At 39.3% G+C, this 20232-nt stretch overlaps 1 protein-coding gene across 1 annotated transcript in view; it reads left to right on the top strand.

The window, feature by feature from the left end:
* Window positions 1-7641: 7641 nt before the first annotated feature.
* Window positions 7642-20232, top strand: part of LOC128697246 (uncharacterized) — a 106708-nt gene continuing 94117 nt past the window's right edge. The window contains exon 1 of the mRNA XM_070104172.1: window positions 7642-7748. The gene's annotated coding sequence lies outside the window, so the exon portion shown is untranslated. The remainder of the gene's footprint in view (window positions 7749-20232) is intronic.

Genomic DNA, 20232 nt, shown 5'->3' with positions numbered 1-20232 from the left:
GTCTTACGATATTTAGCTGGGATACATGTATATGCTCCCAACACTGTGGTCTTCACTACTTGATAATCAGAGAATTCAGCGTCAGTTAATACCGACGTAAATTCCTGTGCCTTACCCAATAATGCTGTATGAACCAACGCTGCCCAGTGCTGTTCCGGCCACCTCAAGGCTCGAGCCTGATTTTCGAAGCTTTCGAAAAATTGCTCTGGTTCGGCCTCATTGAAGCGGGGAACAAGCTGTACTGCTTTTTGTAAACTGAAATCGTTTACAGAATGCGAAAACTGCCTCCTTTCTCTTTCCCTATCAAATTCTTCCCTTGCGAATGCTCTCTGTTCCCTAGTTTGCTCAAGATTGATTTTTGCCAGCTGAAGTGCCAACGACGCTGATTCACCCTGAGACAACCCATGTGCACTATAATGACCATTTTGCTCCGTAGGTGTATCATCTTCCTCCTGCGAGAACATAGTAGTTTTTGCCCTAGCTCCCGTAGAGGGAGGAGTCTGATGTGCCATCTCTTCTTCAATAAGTATGTCAGCAATAAGTGAACGCAGTTGCGCAGCTGTAAGAGTGCGTTTATAGGGAATTCCAATGGAACGAGCAATTTGCCAACAACGCTGTAGGGACAATTTAGGTAGGTTATGCAAAGTATATGCCGACACCAGGCGTCTGACTCGTCTAGGTGGCATAAGTTATTCGCTATGCACAGTACGAATACCCCAACGTAACACATTAATTTGCAGAACACGCTTAGCTATGCACAGTACGATTGCAGAATACGCATACAAGCAAAGCCGACTGCACACAAGATTGACCGTAGCGAAGCGAGCACACTGAACAAGCTAGTAGCGAGCTGTTGAACGATCACACAATAGCAAGGCTGATCATAAGCAACTGACACGCAAAATTTGTAAAGCGAAGCGAAACAGCAAGCTACACAATGTTCCTGCTACAAGCTTCACCCTAAGCTCAACCGTTTCTCTAAGTCCAGCTCTCGGACAGGCTACCCATATTACAACCTAGGATTTCAAATGGCCTGTTATCCCAGGTGTAATGGGAGCAAATAAACACAGTAGAAAAAGTTTAGACTTATATTATCCTTCACCAATTATAACAGCAATATGTACACTATGTACAGTGATAAATATAGTGCACTCCACGGTAAGCAAGGCAGAAATAGAAGCCACAAGATAGCAGACCGTGCTTCAACCAGCTCTAGAGTGGGAATGACAAGGGCAGACAGGAGAGCGGTATCCACATAACCTCTGCGATTGTCAATCCCACCTTCTTATTGGCTAGAACCTGGTCACTAGTTGAACGATGGGGCCCCATCATCAACTCTTAGCAACCTGGTTCGCTGGTTGGGGGAGATAGCCTGTAAATGAGGGTGTGTCCATGCGCCGAATAAAGGTTACGTACTCTTTGCATGCCACAGCCATCCTCCGGAGAGGCATTGGATTCGCCTGACCTTCCTCATATTATAACAAATTTCCAGAAAAAAATTGAGCATCTTGAACAGATCCTGACAAGTTTAATAAATATATGTAATCAGGATGATGCTCTTGAGCATGGTGATGATGTCAAAAGTGCAGCAATCCCCGTTCAGCTTCCAGCAATTTGTGAGAAAGAAGCCCATAACTCTTGCCTTCAAAACTTGCCTCATAACTGGCTGCCAAAATGCCGAAAAATGCTTAAAAATAAAGGTTCTGAAGATAAAGACGTACAAACTATGCTATTTGCTCTTAAGTATCTGCACACTGCAGTCAAAGCATACTAGTTTTACCATCTTATGAGCAAGAGATTGTAATAACTCACTACAATGGATACATTACAAATCTTTTCATGGAACATTGCTTCCATCAGGAAGCGGTTGCCTGACTTACATCATATTAGTGCAACCAAGAATATTGATGTCATCTGTTTGCAGGAATGTAGATTGAAAGATGGAGCACCTCCACCAAACTTGCCTGGATATGCAGCTTATAACCTAAGGTCAACCAACTGTTGTGTGATGTATGTCAGAAAGAACTTGCCACATTCACTCCTTTCCTTGCAGAGTCGAGTTAACATGCAGTATCATGGTGTCAAAGTATATGCAGGCGATTTTTCCATAAACATTTTTAATCTCTATGCCCCAGCGAACCAGCTTCGACCTGATGCTTTACCAGATCGCATCAATAGTGAACCTACCATCATTCTTGGAGATTTTAATGCCAGACATAAGAATATTGGTGGGTCTATTACAAACACCAATGGAACTAAACTAGTGAGATTGCTTAATGAGCATGATAATGTTCGAATTGTGGGCACTACTGAGCCTACTCACATATATGGTGGCATACTAGATCTGTGTCTTGGATTTAATACATCATATACGATGCATGACTCTGTCATAGTTGATGATCTTCTATCTGATCACTTCCCAAGACTAACAACTGTCAATCTTGATCACATCTCCAGCAATCAAGGAGCTAAATACAGAAGGAGGAAACTTATTCTCAAACCAGAACACAGAGACAACTTTATTAACCACTTGGATCAATGGTATAAGAATTACGAGCCCATTGGCACACAAAAATTTAATGATGATTTAATTACCACTATTGAGAGTGTTCTCACAGATCAAGTGGGCAGGAATAGGAAACAAAGACCCTCCACTATAAATAACAATCAAAACCAATGTAAATACTATAATGATCCACAGCTGCGCAATCTAACACATGCAGCTAGGAGGATTGGTAAAGCATACCGTGAATGTAGAACTCCAGACCTGCTCAGAACGTTCCAAGCTGCACTAACAAATGCAAGGAATAGAAAGGAAGAACTTAGGCAACAGGAATGGGAACAGTTTGTTAGTGGATTAAATAGGTCCACCCCTTTGAGTTTGGCTTCGAAAGGTATAAATAAAATAACCAGGAAAAAGACTGGCAATGTTGCTCATCCCTTTCCTCTTGAAAAAGCAAATGACCTCATAAATGACTGGTCCAAAACATCCAGGCATGAAAGCCTTCCATCTCATATTAGAAAAAATTTAGAGAGTACTTCTGAAGAAATGTTGAAACTGATTAATTTTATGAGCCAAAATATTGATGAGAGTGATTGCCTCTTTACCGAGTATGAATTAGATAATGCATTAACCAAAGGTCGATCAACTGCTCCTGGAGAGGATGGTATAACCTATGATATTCTCAGAACTCTAAGGCACGTGCCTGATAACCCTTTGTTGGCACTGTATAATCTCAGTTACATTGAGCGCGTTCTTCCTACTTCCTGGACCAATAGTCTCATTGTGCCTATCCCTAAGCCCCAACAGCCTGATACATTTAGGCCGATCTCCTTAACTAGTTGTCTTTGTAAAACTTTTGTAAGAATGATGCTTAACAGACTGTACTACAGAATCAGACATCAACTTTCCCCCTACCTCTATGGGCTCATGAAAGGTAAAAGTGTGCAGAACTGTATTTCCACCTTTCTCACTGCACACACCTCTACTAGTTTTACCACTTTTCTTGGTCTAAAATCTGCATTTGATATTGCGAACAGAACCGTTATACTACATGAACTAGCCTGGTCACAGACCGGGCCGCGGGGGCGTTGACCCCCGAAACTCTCTCCAGGTAAACTCCAGCCAAAATGAATATTGGTGGTAGCTTACTCTGCTGGATAATAGGATACCTGTCAAATAGAGTATCCTCTGTCCTTTACCAAGGCTTCAGAAGTGATTCTAAAGAAATGTCTTTAGGTACACCGCAGGGAGGAGTTCTTAGTCCCATGCTATTTAATATTCTGATTAATGCTCTCCTAAATGCTCTACCTGCCTCACCTATACATATAGCTATAAGCTATGCTGATGATATCATGATCCATACAACAGGGCATAAGAAGATGAATACCATTCTTAATGAAGTTCAAGCAATTTGTAATCGACTAGGCCTCATAATATCTTCCTCTAAAACTAAGATATTAACAAGCAAACGACATCCCCCACCCATCTATTTGCAGGGTGAAATCATTAGCTACGTTAAAACTTACAGATATCTTGGTGTAGATGTACCCTTTAACAAATCCACTATACCACAACTAAACAAGAAATGTAAAGCTAGGCTAAATGCTCTCAAAGCTGTTGCTGGCTACAACCCCAACTATGGTGCTAATGTGAGAATCGTGAGAATGATGTACATAGCCTATGTTAGGTCCTTAATTGATTATGCTGCTCCCATGTTGATATTAGCTAGAGAAAGTTCTCTCCGACCCTTGGAGTTAATGCAAAATGAAGCTCTCAGGATTATTCTTGGCTGTCCCATATCTACAAAAGTTCTTAACATGAGGAAGGAGCTTGGTATTTCTAGTATCAGTGATAGGATTGTTGAAATTAACACTGTACTCGGTATTAGAATGTTGAGAAACGAACCAGACACTGTCACAGTGAATCTTACCAAGTGTCTAGAGGTAAATACACACAGATCTAAATGGATTGTGAAAACGTGCAATTGCATTAAGTTTTATAACCTGCATGAACTGTATCACTGTAGGCAACAAGAGCATTTCACCCCTCCATGGAAGATGTGTTCATTTAATATCACATACCTACAAGTCCCTCCCAAGAAGCTCATTGCTAGTAATCCCTTCCTTAAAACTCTTGTTAGAGCAACTGCTCAAGAAGAAATTTTTCGCCTAGCTGGTAGTAATAAGTTATCACAAGTTATATACACTGATGGATCTAAACAGGAGTCTTCTGGCAGGGCTGCATCTGCTCTTGTTGCCACCTCCCTAGTTAAGAACGATAATAAATTTGTTGAGTTAGGCATAAGAATTAACAACTGGGCGTCTACACTGCAAACTGAATTGTTTGCAATCCTAATGGCGCTAAAGCTAACCTATGACACTGAGCTTGACTCTATCATCATTACTGATTCTATGTCATCATTGAAGGCTCTTGGCTCATATAATGACTCCAACAACATGCTCATTGGGGAAGCCAGGTATAGATACTCAAAAATTAGGGACAAAGGAATTAATGTACAATTGCTATGGATCCCATCACACATTGGATTACTCCTTCATGATAAAGTTGATATGTTAGCCAAGAAGAGTATCGAGAAGGAGAATGTAGAATATAACTTTGGTATAACTGTGTCTAGCATTAGGAATAATATTAGGAGAGAAGTAAATAATGAAAATGATTGTTATAGGAATGCAGTTAGAAGCCTGAGTAGATCTATAACCCACTATGATAACATGAACGTAGATAAGTATGTTTATGGAGCAACTTGCAATGTGAACAGACTGACTGATGTTGTAGTGGCCAGGCTTAGGCTTGGTTACAAGTACTGACTGATGTTGTAGTGGCCAGGCTTAGGCTTGGTTACAAGTACTGACTGATGTTGTAGTGGCCAGGCTTAGGCTTGGTTACAAGTACTGACTGATGTTGTAGTGGCCAGGCTTAGGCTTGGTTACAAGTACTGACTGATGTTGTAGTGGCCAGGCTTAGGCTTGGTTACAAGTACTGACTGATGTTGTAGTGGCCAGGTTTAGGCTTGGTTACAAGTACTGACTGATGTTGTAGTGGCCAGACTTAGGCTTGGTTACAAGTACTGACTGATGTTGTAGTGGCCAGACTTAGGCTTGGTTTCAAGTACTGACTTATGTTGTAGTGGCCAGACTTAGGCTTGGTTACAAGTACTGACTGATGTTGTAGTGGCCAGACTTAGGCTTGGTTACAAGTACTGACTGATGTTGTAGTGGCCAGGCTTAGGCTTGGTTACAAGTACTGACTGATGTTGTAGTGGCCAGGCTTAGGCTTGGTTACAAGTACTGACTGATGTTGTAGTGGCCAGACTTAGGCTTGGTTACAAGTACTGACTGATGTTGTAGTGGCCAGACTTAGGCTTGGTTACAAGTACTTCTGGCAGTTTGGGAGACACACACATGATGATCAAACTAAATGTAAATTATGTGATCAGGCATATGGTCACTGTCTTGAACACTATGTGCTTAATTGTCCACTTATTGAGGAATACAGAGACAGACAGTATAATAACCTATGTGACATGTCAAGATATCTTATTAATGAAAATAAGATACCAGATATACTAAGCAAATTTCCTAAATTTGCTTGTAACAGATAAGTGAACTATAGATATGTAGATATAAATCCATATGTATTCCTGTTAACCCTTTGGGGCCTAGTTCCTAGGCCTTTTGTGTATCCATATGCTCTGGCGCTACCGTCCACAGGATGGATATGGGATGCTCAATAAACTAGCCACTTCCCTGGCAAAATATAAATCTAATTATACCATAAATTATATCATCAATTATATCATTAATTATATCATCAATTATATCATCAATTATATCATCAATTATATCATCAATTATATCATCAATTATATCGTCAATTATATTATCAATTATATCATCAATTATATCATCAATTATATCATCAATTATATCATCAATTATATCATCAATTATATCGTCAATTATATTATCAATTATATCATCAATTATATCATCAATTATATTATCAATTATATCATCAATTATATCATCAATTATATCATCAATTATATCATCAATTATATCATCAATTATATCATCAATTATATCATCAATTATATTATCAATTATATCATCAATTATATCATAAATTATATCATCAATTATATCATCAATTATATCATCAATTATATCATCAATTATATCATCAATTATATCATAAATTATGCCATAAATTATATCATCAATTATATCGTCAATTATATCATTAATTATATCATCAATTATATTATCAATTATATCATCAATTATATCATCAATTATATCATAAATTATGCCATAAATTATATCATCAATTATATCGTCAATTATATTATCAATTATATTATCAATTATATCAGACAAATGTTAAATCTAACTTTATTATTTTTTTAAATAATGTTTTATCACTGATTTCATCATTACTTAGTTAATCTTAAGTTAATTTTAAGTCAGCCCGTAATGCTATGTATGTAAGTGGCTTTGGCATGCTGCTCTTACCTGTAGTTTTGTACCTCTGTTTGTATGCCTAAATTTATAAATAAATAAATAAATAAAAAAAATCATCAATTATATCATGGGATGAACGAAAGTGTATTTATTAATGATGTCGTACTTCCTAGAATTAACAAATATTTGTAAGAACGTCGTTCATCTTGGGATAAGTAAGAGTGTACTTAGTGACGATGTTGATCATCCTGGGATAATAAAACGGTGTATTTTTAAATGATGTTGATATTCCTGGGATAATAAAAATATTTATTAGGTACGTCGTCTATTCTGGGATAAGCAACAGTCTATATTTGAATGATGTTGATCATTCTGGGAATAATAAAAATGTTGGTATGGACGCCGTCTATTCTGGGATAAGAAACAGTGCATTCTTAAATGTTGATCATCCTAGGATAATAAATATATTAATAAGAATGTCGTCTATTCTGGGATAAGTATGAGTGCACTTCCTTATGATCTTGATCATTCTGAGATAAAAAAAAAAAACGTTGGTGAGAACGTCGTTAATTCTAGGATAAGCAACAGTATATTTAGTAATAATGTTGATCGTCCTATGTTAATAAAAATATCGGTAAGAACGTCGTCTCACCTGGAATAAGAAAGAGTGTATTTGAGTAAGTGTGTCGTCCATCCTGGGATAAATCAACAGCTCCAGCAGACGCTACCAGGCCATAACACGGGCTCTTGGGGGCGACTCGGTAATTTAACACGTTTTTCTTCCTATTTACGCTATTTTCTCCCTAATTAACCTTCTCTTGTGTTAAAATGGCAGCCGGTCCACCACACTACCACCTCACTAATGTTAAAACAAATATAATTAGTCTGATTTACCCGGAAAATCAGTGTTTATCTCTTAAAAGTTGAGAGACAACATTGTGAGGCTCTTGATCCCAGGACCAGGAGCTGGAGTGCCATTCCTCAGGTCAACTACCATTACCATGGCTCTGCCATCCATGTGGGTTTGGCGCTCCTCCAGCAGTAATGTTGGTGTCATGAGTTAATATTTGATGGTAATGGTACCATGAATGTTAATATTTGATGGTAATGGTACCATGAATGTTAATATTTGATGGTAATGGTACCATGAATGTTAATATTTGATGGTAATGGTACCATGAATGTTATGGTAATGGTACCATGAATGTTATGGTAATGGTACCATGAATGTTATGGTAATGGTACCATGAATGTTATGGTAATGGTACCATGAATGTTATGGTAATGGTACCATGAATGTTATGGTAATGGTACCATGAATGTTATGGTAATGGTACCATGAATGTTATGGTAATGGTACCATGAATGTTATGGTAATGGTACCATGAATGTTATGGTAATGGTACCATGAATGTTAATATTTGATGGTAATGGTACCATGAATGTTATGGTAATGGTACCATGAATGTTATGGTAATGGTACCATGAATGTTATGGTAATGGTACCATGAATGTTATGGTAATGGTACCATGAATGTTATGGTAATGGTACCATGAATGTTAATATTTGATGGTAATGGTACCATGAATGTTATGGTAATGGTACCATGAATGTTATGGTAATGGTACCATGAATGTTATGGTAATGGTACCATGAATGTTATGGTAATGGTACCATGAATGTTAATATTTGATGGTAATGGTACCATGAATGTTATGGTAATGGTACCATGAATGCTAATATTTGATGGTAATGGTACCATGAATGTTATGGTAATGGTACCATGAATGTTAATATTTGATGGTAATGGTACCATGAATGTTATGGTAATGGTACCATGAATGTTAATATTTGATGGTAATGGTACCATGAATGTTAATATTTGATGGTAATGGTACCATGAATGTTAATATTTGATGGTAATGGTACCATGAATGTTAATATTTGATGGTAATGGTACCATGAATGTTAATATTTGATGGTAATGGTACCATGAATGTTATGGTAATGGTACCATGAATGTTAATATTTGATGGTAATGGTACCATGAATGTTAATATATCATGGTAATGGTACCATGAATGTTAATATTTGATGGTAATGGTACCATGAATGTTATGGTAATGGTACCATGAATGTTAATATTTGATGGTAATGGTACAATGAATGTTAATATATCATGGTAATGGTACCATGAATGTTAATATTTGATGGTAATGGTACCATGAATGTTAATATATCATGGTAATGGTACCATGAATGTTAATATTTGATGGTAATGGTACCATGAATGTTAATATTTTATGGTAATGGTACCATGAATGTTAGTGTTTTATGGTAATGGTACCATGAATGTTAATATATCATGGTAATGGTACCATGAATGTTAATATTTCATGGTAATGGTACCATGAATGTTAATATTTTATGGTAATGGTACCATAAATGTTAGTATTTGATGGTAATGGTACCATGAATGTTAATATTTGATGGTAATGGTACCATGAATGTTAATATATCATGGTAATGGTACCATGAATGTTAATATTTGATGGTAATGGTACCATGAATGTTAATATATCATGGTAATGGGATCATGGGTATTAATATTTCATGGTAATGGTATTATGGGGGTTAATTTTATGGTAATGGGGCATGGGGATTAATATTGCATGGTAATGCAGTCATGGGTGTTAATATATTCAATTCAATTCAAATTCAAAATTTATTCTCTATAAGTATTACAATGCTGAGTTTACAGAATTTGGTTATTGTCTGGTTTACATGTAGTAAAATAATGATTACAGAGTGTACCACTGGAACACCTAGCATGACTGGGCATTACAGAGTGTACCACTGGAACACCTAGCATGGCTGGGCATTACAGAGTGTACCACTAGAACACCTAGCATGGCTAGGCATTACAGTGTACCACTGGAACACCTAGCATGGCTGGGCATTACAGAGTGTACCACTAGAACACCTAGCATGGCTAGGCCTTACAGTGTACCACTGGAACACCTAGCATGACTGGGCATTACAGTGTACCACTGGAACACCTAGCATGGCTGGGCATTACAGAGTGTACCACTGGAACACCTAGCATGACTGGGCATTACAGAGTGTACCACTGGAACACCTAGCATGGCTAGGCATTACAGAGTGTACCACTAGAACACCTAGCATGGCTAGGCATTACAGAGTGTACCACTAGAACACCTAGCATGACTGGGCATTACAGAGTGTACCACTAAAACACCTAGCATGGCTAGGCATTACAGAGTGTACCACTAGAACACCTAGCATGGCTAGGCATTACAGAGTGTACCACTAGAACACCTAGCATGACTGGGCATTACAGAGTGTACCACTAAAACACCTAGCATGGCTAGGCATTACAGAGTGTACCACTGGAACACCTAGCATGGCTAGGCATTACAGAGTGTACCACTGGAACACCTAGCATGGCTAGGCATTACAGAGTGTACCACTAGAACACCTAGCATGGCTAGGCATTACAGAGTGTACCACTAGAACACCTAGCATGACTGGGCATTACAGAGTGTACCACTGGAACATCTAGCATGGCTAGGCATTAGAGTGTACCACTGGAACACCTAGCATGGCTAGGCATTAGAGTGTACCACTGGAACACCTAGCATGGCTAGGCATTAGAGTGTACCACTGGAACACCTAGCATGGCTAGGCATTAGAGTGTACCACTGGAACACCTAGCATGGCTAGGCATTAGAGTGTACCACTGGAACACCTAGCATGGCTAGGCATTAGAGTGTACCACTGGAACACCTAGCATGGCTAGGCATTAGAGTGTACCACTGGAACACCTAGCATGGCTAGGCATTAGAGTGTACCACTGGAACACCTAGCATGACTGGGCATTACAGAGTGTACCACTGGAACACCTAGCATGGCTAGGCATTAGAGTGTACCACTGGAACACCTAGCATGGCTAGGCATTAGAGTGTACCACTGGAACACCTAGCATGACTGGGCATTACAGAGTGTACCACTGGAACACCTAGCATGGCTAGGCATTAGAGTGTACCACTGGAACACCTAGCATGGCTAGGCATTAGAGTGTACCACTGAAACACCTAGCATGACTGGGCATTACAGAGTGTACCACTGGAACACCTAGCATGACTGGGCATTACAGAGTGTACCACTGGAACACCTAGCATGGCTAGGCATTAGAGTGTACCACTGGAACACCTAGCATGGCTAGGCATTAGAGTGTACCACTGGAACACTTAGCATGGCTAGGCATTAGAGTGTACCACTGGAACACCTAGCATGGCTAGGCATTAGAGTGTACCACTGGAACACCTAGCATGGCTAGGCATTAGAGTGTACCACTGGAACACCTATAGGCATTACAGAGTGTACCACTAGAACACCTATCATGGCTGGGCATTACAGAGTGTACCACTAGAACACCTAGCATGGCTGGGCATTACAGAGTGTACCACTAGAACACCTAGCATGGCTGGGCATTACAGAGTGTACCACTAGAACACCTAGCATGGCTGGACATTACAGAGTGTACCACTAGAACACCTAGCATGGCTAGGCATTAGAGTGTACCACTGGAACACCTAGCATGGCTAGGCATTAGAGTGTACCACTGGAACACTTAGCATGGCTAGGCATTAGAGTGTACCACTGGAACACCTAGCATGGCTAGGCATTAGAGTGTACCACTGGAACACCTAGCATGGCTAGGCATTAGAGTGTACCACTGGAACACCTATAGGCATTACAGAGTGTACCACTAGAACACCTAGCATGGCTGGGCATTACAGAGTGTACCACTAGAACACCTAGCATGGCTGGGCATTACAGAGTGTACCACTAGAACACCTAGCATGGCTGGGCATTACAGAGTGTACCACTAGAACACCTAGCATGGCTGGACATTACAGAGTGTACCACTAGAACACCTAGCATGGCTAGGCATTAGAGTGTACCACTGGAACACCTAGCATGGCTAGGCATTAGAGTGTACCACTGGAACACTTAGCATGGCTAGGCATTAGAGTGTACCACTGGAACACCTAGCATGGCTAGGCATTAGAGTGTACCACTGGAACACCTAGCATGGCTAGGCATTAGAGTGTACCACTGGAACACCTATAGGCATTACAGAGTGTACCACTAGAACACCTAGCATGGCTGGGCATTACAGAGTGTACCACTAGAACACCTAGCATGGCTGGGCATTTCGGGCAGACTTAAATTAAATCTTAGGTTTAAAATATTACAAAATTATGAGGTAAGTTGGTATTATGGCTAAGTGACTAAATACTAGTTTGTGAGTTTAGCAATGTGAATGCTTTTGTTTTGGCACAGTACATAGTTTCAGTATTGGAATATCACAGGATTCATTATTTTAAGATTGAGATTAATATTTCTGTTTATGGTCAAATGGGCGAGTGAGTGTAAGTGTGAACCACCAGGTGGTATTCGTGTAGTTAGTTGACGGGGTGTATCAGGGAGATAAGATGTTTTCTGATGGTAGTTTTGAAGGTGATGAATGTGTCTGCAGTTTTGGAATTTTCAGGTAGGGTGTTCCAGATTTTAGGGCCTTTGACATACATTGAATTTTTGTAAAGGTTTAGTCGGACACGGGGAATGTCATAGAGATGTTTGTGTCTGGTGTTATGCCTGTGGGTTCTGTCACAACTATCAAGAAAGTGTTTTAGGTCAAGGTTAATATTGGAATTTAAGGTCCTGTAGATATAGATTGCACAGTAGTAAGTGTGGATGTTCTGAACAGGGAGTAAGTTTAGATCTATGAAGAGTGGGGGGGGTGTTGCCAGGGATGGGATTTAGTGATTATTCTTACTGCGGCTTTTTGTTGGGTTATTATTGGCTTTAGGTGTGTTGCTGCAGTTGATCCCCAAGCACAGATAGCATAGGTGAGGTATGGATATATAAGTGAATGGTATAGTGTGAGAAGGGCAGTTTGCGGCACGTAGTATCGTATCTTGGAGAGGATCCCAACAATATCATGGTAATGGGTGTTAATATATCATGGTAATGGGTGTTACATTATTGTAATGGGTGTTAATATATCATGGTAATGGGTGTTACATTATTGTAATGGGTGTTAATATATCAGGTAATGGGTGTTAATATATGGTAATGGGTGTTAATATATCATGGTAATGGGTGTTAATGTATCATGGTAATGGGTGTTAATATATCATGGTAATGGGTGTTAATATATCATGGTAATGGGTGTTAATATATCATGGTAATGGGTGTTAATATATCATGGTAATGGGTGTTAATATATCATGGTAATGGGTCTAATATATCATGGTAATGGGTGTTAATGTATCATGGTAATGGGTGTTAATGTATCATGGTAATGGGTGTTAATATATCATGGTAATAGGTGTTAATATGTCATGGTAATGGGTGTTAATATATCATGGTAATGGGTGTTAATTTATCCTGGTAATGGGTGTTAATATATCATGGTAATGGGTCTTTGTGTTATAATTATTATAATTAACGTGTCTCACAATACATTAATTGATTCTTACATTGCAGCAAAAATTTCGGATGTCGGTGAAACGTCTATACAGTGACCTTCCTTGATGCTGGTGCTCTTGATCCGAGGAGTTGGAGCTCTGTTTTTCCCCTTCCTTGAATCAACCCTGATTGCCTCCCATTTCCCTGTGTCTTGTATAACCCCCATAAGTGTACATTTATACGGTAATACACTGCTACGACTTCGAGAGGGGTGCCTCGAGGCACCCATCTCAAAGGGCTTTTGATCCAAGGAATTGAAGTTAACCTCTTGGATTAAACCTGATTGTCTTTAATTCTCTAGGGGCTATGTAGCTTACAGGCTTAGCACTTCCTCATGATTATGACAAGACTGATAATTTATATGAGAAATAAGTCTGACCTTTTTTTGGGCTATTCTTGTGGGTAATTTACACTATGTATGGTAATTATACTTATGTACGTGTACTTGTACCTGTAATTGTACCTGTACTTTCTTAAACTGACACACTGAGTGTCCATGGTTCGATACCCGGCATGGGTGGAAACACTGGGCGTGTTTCCTTACACCACCTGTCACTGTTCACCTAGCAGTAAGTAGGTACCTGGGTGTTAGTCACCTTACAACTTGCTGTCACTTCACCTAGCAGTAAGTAGGTACCTGGGTGTTAGTCACCTTACAACTTGCTGTCACTTCACCTAGCAGTAAGTAGGTACCTGGGTGTTAGTCACCTTACAACTTGCTGTCACTGTTCACCTAGCAGTAAGTAGGTACCTGGGTGTTAGTTGACTGATGTGGGATGCATCCTGGGGAAACAAATAGAAATACAAACTTTATTTCCATATTATGAAGTGTTTTATTTTTATTATTAACACACTGGCCGATTCCCACCAAGGCAGGGTGGCCCGAAAAAGAAAAACTTTCACCATCATTCACTCCATCACTGTCTTGATAGAAGGGTGCTTTACACTACAGTTATGAAGCGTTCTTAAGTACACAGAAAGTCACTAACATGCCTGAGCATTATTGCCAGAATAATGCTATTGTTGACACTGATGAGAAATAGACATTGAGTATAGAGTGGTAAATTTTAATTATAGCCGCTCCTCACTTAGCGACGTGGTAAATTTTAACACTTTGACTGTCGCAACCCCAAATCCTGAGGTGTCTCCTGGTGCTAAAAAATTTGAAAAAAAAAAAAGAAAAAAATTCTGAAATGATACAGAATCTTTTCCCGATGGTAATGACACCAAAAGTATGAAATTTGAGGAAAACTTACGGAATTACACTCTAGCGAAGTTAGTGTCCCCGGCGACATTTACGAACCAGCGATTTCCCCCACTTTAAGCCCTATTTTCGGCTAATTCCATTGTTCCAGTTGACCAAACTCATAACTATTTCTGTAGAACTCTATCGATTGAGTACAAGAAACTGCCCATTTACCGATTTCAACTTTCCAATAGAGTGGTCAGAAATTGGCATTTTGGCCAATTTCATGCAAATTAAAAAAATATTCCAATTTCAAAATAGGGTCCAGAATGAACAATGCAGACATTCCTGGCTCTAAAATAACATTTTCTTTGTTCATCAGTCACGTCTCCAGCCCCTCTAATATTACTCTTGCTTTCTATTTTGAATTTTTATTCAAACAAAAAAAATAGAAGATTTACTGTTATGCAGACTACTCCAATATTGTAATAATTGTATAAATAACATCAACCCATTCATGACTGCATATTAGAATGGCTAGTTGGACATTTATTGGACAATGACATCATTTGCTTACTTTTGAACATCGGCAAAAATCAAACATTTCTCCTACTTTGAGCTCCATTTCAAGGTCCTTTTCATGTTAGAACCAATCAAAAGCACCACTATTTCTATATGTTTTCCATTCTATCAAATGTGACTATGAAAACGAGAATATAACCATAAAAACTATACAAAAACACATCTCAAAGTCAGCGTTTTAATCCAAAAACACGGTCGGAGTTTTTTTTTCTCATTATGCACTGCTTGCTGCAGGATTTTTTCTATATGTTGCACACTGACCACAGACCCATTCTCTCACATGTGGGACTACCAGCTTTCTCCTGCTTGATTTGAAGCCGCTAGAATTATTTAGTATATATACGTCAAACACATTGGCTCGTAAGACGTTCATATGCGGCTGAAACAGTCAAAGGGTTAATTATAACCTCTCCTCACTTAGCGACTTGGTAGATTTTAATTATAGCCTCTCCTCACTTAGCGACGTACTCGTTTACGATGACTCGAACTTATGACTGGCTCTGACCAGTATGAATACCTAAATAATGTATATTAGAGCTGATTTCCTCTACAGTGGACCCCCGCATAGCGATTTTAATCCGTGCAAGAGGGCTCATTGTTATGCAAAATGATCGGTATGCGAATGAATTTTCCCCATAAGAAATAATGGAAATCAAATTAATCCGTGCAAGACACCCAAAAGTATGAAAAAAAAATTTTACCACATGAAATGTACATTTTCCTACACACAAAGAGAAGGATACATGCACAATAGTAGAGTAGTACATGCACAATATATATTGTGCATGTACTAGTCTACTAAATGAAGAATAAATGACACTTACCTTTATTGAAGATGCAGCAATGACTGATGAGACACTGTGTCCTGGGAGTGCCTTTTCCTCCTGAGTACTGTAGGTCCTGTTTGGCATTTTCTTCCAGAACAGGTCTTATCACACTGTGTATGCCACTACGATTCTTAAATCTCTCAAACCAACCTTTGCTGGCTTTAAATTCACCAATATGAGCACTAGTTCCAGGCATTTTTCCCTGTTCACCTGGGTGTTAGTCGACTGGTGTGGGTTGCATCCTGGGAGACAAGATTAAGGACCCCAATGGAAATAAGTTAGACAGTCTTCGATGACACTGACTTTTTTGGGTTATCCTGGGTGGCAAATCCTCTGGGGTTAATTGTTTCTTGGTATTCTCAATAAGCCACACCAACAACGGTGCTACAGCAGCAGCAGCAGCAGCTGACAGTGATACAGCAGCAGCAGACGATGCTACAGCAGCAGCAGACGGTACTACAGCAGCAGCAGACGGTACTACAGCAGCAGCAGCAGCAGCTGACGGTGGTACAACAGCAGCAGCAGCTGACAGTGCTACAGCAGCAGCAGCAGACGATGCTACAGCAGCAGCAGACGGTACTACAGCAGCAGCAGACGGTACTACAGCAGCAGCAGCAGCAGCTGATGGTGGTACAACAGCAGCAGCAGCTGACAGTGCTACAGCAGCAGCAGACGATGCTACAGCAGCAGCAGATGATGCTACAGCAGCAGCAGACGGTACTACAGCAGCAGCAGCAGCAGCTGATGGTGGTACAGCAGCAGCAGCAGCTGTACCACCAATAGTAGCGATGGTTGATTGGGGTTTATTATACAACCTGGCCAGCTCGGAGACACGCACTCCACTTTCATACTTATCAATGATCTTTTTCTTCATCTCTATAGTAATTCTCACCCTTATTGCTGTAGGGTTGGCACTAGAAGCTTTCTTGGGGCCCATGGTCACTTATTTTGCAGATAAAATCACCAAAAACACTGTAATAATACGAAATGTTCCGATTGTATGCTTGGATGTTACCGCGGAGGCTGGCTGGTAAACAATGCCACCGGCGGCACATGTGAGGCTGGCTAAGGGCACACATTGGACGCATCTCGGACGAACAGCGGTGAGCGGGTTTTTGAGTGGTATGCGAGGCAAAATTTTTGCGATAAAAGCGAGCAGTATGCGGATTAAACGTTATGTGATGCCAATGGTATGCGGGGGTCCACTGTATTCTGTTTATTACAATATACAGCACACTACTGTATAAACATTAAAAATATACCAGAAATGTTATAAATGGTGCAAAGCTGACGTTAAAACAATATCAAAGATGGTTGACACAAACCCACTACCATTATAGTATGCTCCTCACTTAGCGACGAATTTGTTTACCGATGTGGTCTCAGGAACGGAACTCCGTCGCTAAGTGAGGAGGCTGTATTCATTATTTTACATTATTGAAAATTTAAATTTTTTATTTCCTTGCAAAGCTTATAATGTGTGGTTTACATATTATAAGATATTTATTACACTATTTATTATTACGAAGTATAAAAGTTAGGTAACTAAAAAGTTTAACATTAATAAGATTGATAACAGTGTGGCAGTACAACACACATACATATACATGCGTGAGCGTGTTTGATAGGAGTGAATGGAGACAAATGGTTTTTAATACTTGACGTGCTTTTGGAGTGTGAGCAGGGTAACATTTATGAAGGGGTTCAGGGAAACCTGCAGGCCGGACTTGAGTCCTGGAGATGGGAAGTACAGTGCCTGCACTCTGAAGGAGGGGTGTTAATGTTGCAGTTAAAAACTGTAGTGTAAAGCACCCTTCTGGCAAGACAGTGATGGAGTGAATAATGGTGAAAGTTTTTCTTTTTCGGGCCACCCTGCCTTGGTGGGAATCAGCCAGTGTGTTAATAATAATAAAAAAAAAAAATACATGTAACAGTATTGCAGTTAGTATAATTTAGTGATGGGAATGGTTTTATCTCGGCATGATGCGCTGTTGCTATAATCAAAAGCTCCTATATTGGCAGAGTATTTCAGGTAAACTTTGGACTAACTTAAAATTAGGAAACCATACCCCTGGCCGGGATTGAACCCGCGGTCATAGAGTCTCAAAACTCCAGCCCGTCGCGTTAGCCACTAGACCAGCTAGCCACAATAAGGCTAGCTGGTCTAGTGGCTAACGTGACGGGCTGGAGTTTTGAGACTCTATGACCGCGGGTTCAATCCCGGCCAGGGGTATGGTTTGTTTGCAATCGTGTCATTACGATTTCTTGAGTCAAGTTAAAATTAGGATTTTTATGATTACAGTCAGTTGGGTGAGTGTAAGTATAAAATTGGGTGAATTACAGATAATGAGAGCAAGTCGGTTTTATTTTGAATGTGCTCATGATACTCAAAATAGTCTGTGTGACTTTCACATAGTTGATGATGATGGGGTGAGTTTGGGAGATAAGGTGTTTTTTAATGGTAGTTTTGAATACGCGTGTTAACCCTTAACCCTTTCAGGGTCCGTCCCGTAGATCTACGGTTTTACGTTCAGGGTCCAAACCGTGGATCTACGCCATGAGCTCAGCTCACTCTGATAAACTGTGAGTGGTACATTTGGGCCTAGATATGAGAGAATACATCTATGTGGTATGTGTGCACCACATAAAACAGATCCTGCAGCACACTGTGCATAATGAGAGAAAAAAAATGAAATCATGATTTTTCGATTAAAACAGCAACTTTGCAGTGTTTTTTCGTTTTTTTTTATAGTTGTATTTGCGATTTCTTGGTCTCATTTGATAGAATGGAAGACATATTACAGAAATAGAGATTATTTTGATTGGTTTTAGCATCGGAAATGGCTTGAAACTGAGCTCAAAGTAGCAGAAATGTTAAATTTTTGCCGATATTCAAGAGTAAACAAACGACCTCATACGTCTAATACACGTCAGCTGGTGGGTCTAATATACATTCACAAATATGGTGATGATATTTATACAATTATTACAGTATTGCATAACAGTAAATCTTCTATTTTTTGGTGTGAATAAAAATTCATTATGTGAATAAAAAATCAAAATGGAATTTATTTGTAAAGCCTCAAAACATAACTAATGAACAGAGGAAATGTTAGTTTAGTGCTAGGAATGCCTACATTGTTCATTCTGGACCCTATTTTGAAATTGGAATATTTTGAACTTTGTGTTAAATTGGCCAAATTAACAATTTCCGATCACTTTATTTTGTAGTTGAAACAGTTGACTTGGCGATTTCTTGTGCTCAATCGATAGAATAGAAGTAATACTAGTGAAATAGCTAAGAATTTGGTTGATTGGAATAATGTAATTGGCCTAAAATGGGAGTCAAAGTCGGCAAAATCGCCGATTCGTAAATATCGCTGACACATCAAAATTCGCGAGAGCATAATTTCGTCAATTTTCCACCAATTTTCGTACTTTTTGTTTTATTACCTTCACAAAAAGATTCTCTACGATTTCATAAGAAAAAATAACAAATTTTTTTTTTTAAATATCTTGGACACTGGTGCGTGACTCCAGATTTGGGCCTTGGACCCTGAAAGGGTTAAACTGTCCAAACATAGATCAGTGTTCATGTGTGTACCGCTCTGAATATTGTGGGAAAAAAAAACATTTTTTTTTTTGTTTAAAATGAAGAGCGCATTTTTCCCGGCATCCCCAAATTTTGTCATATTGCGCATGCTGAGTGCACAGCCTCATTCTGTCATGTCTTGGCAACTCAGTCTTATCGTTCCAAGGTTAAAAGCATGTAAAGTAAAACGTAGATCTACAATCGGAGTGCTACGCATGTGAACGTTGATCTACGTTTGGATAGTTTAAAGGTTAAGTCAGTAGTTCTGGAGATTTTGGGCAGAGAGTTCCAGATTTTTGGCTCTTTTACATACATTGAATTTTTGTAGAGATTTAGCCAGACACGAGGAATGTCATAGAGATTTTTGTCTGGTGTTGTGTTTATGGGTCCTGTTGCAACTATCCTTAGGCCGATAAAGAGTCCTAATGGATGTTCATTTTTTTCAAGTAAAACAGGTTTGGCATTTTTACAGTTGCATCGTTTATGCTCTTGTTTT

Source organism: Cherax quadricarinatus, chromosome 89 (genome assembly GCF_038502225.1).
Source record: "Cherax quadricarinatus isolate ZL_2023a chromosome 89, ASM3850222v1, whole genome shotgun sequence".
Classification (NCBI taxonomy): Eukaryota; Metazoa; Arthropoda; class Malacostraca; order Decapoda; family Parastacidae; genus Cherax; species Cherax quadricarinatus.
The sequence above is the reverse complement of the archived record's forward strand: the minus strand, read 5'-3'. Positions and strand labels throughout refer to the sequence as shown.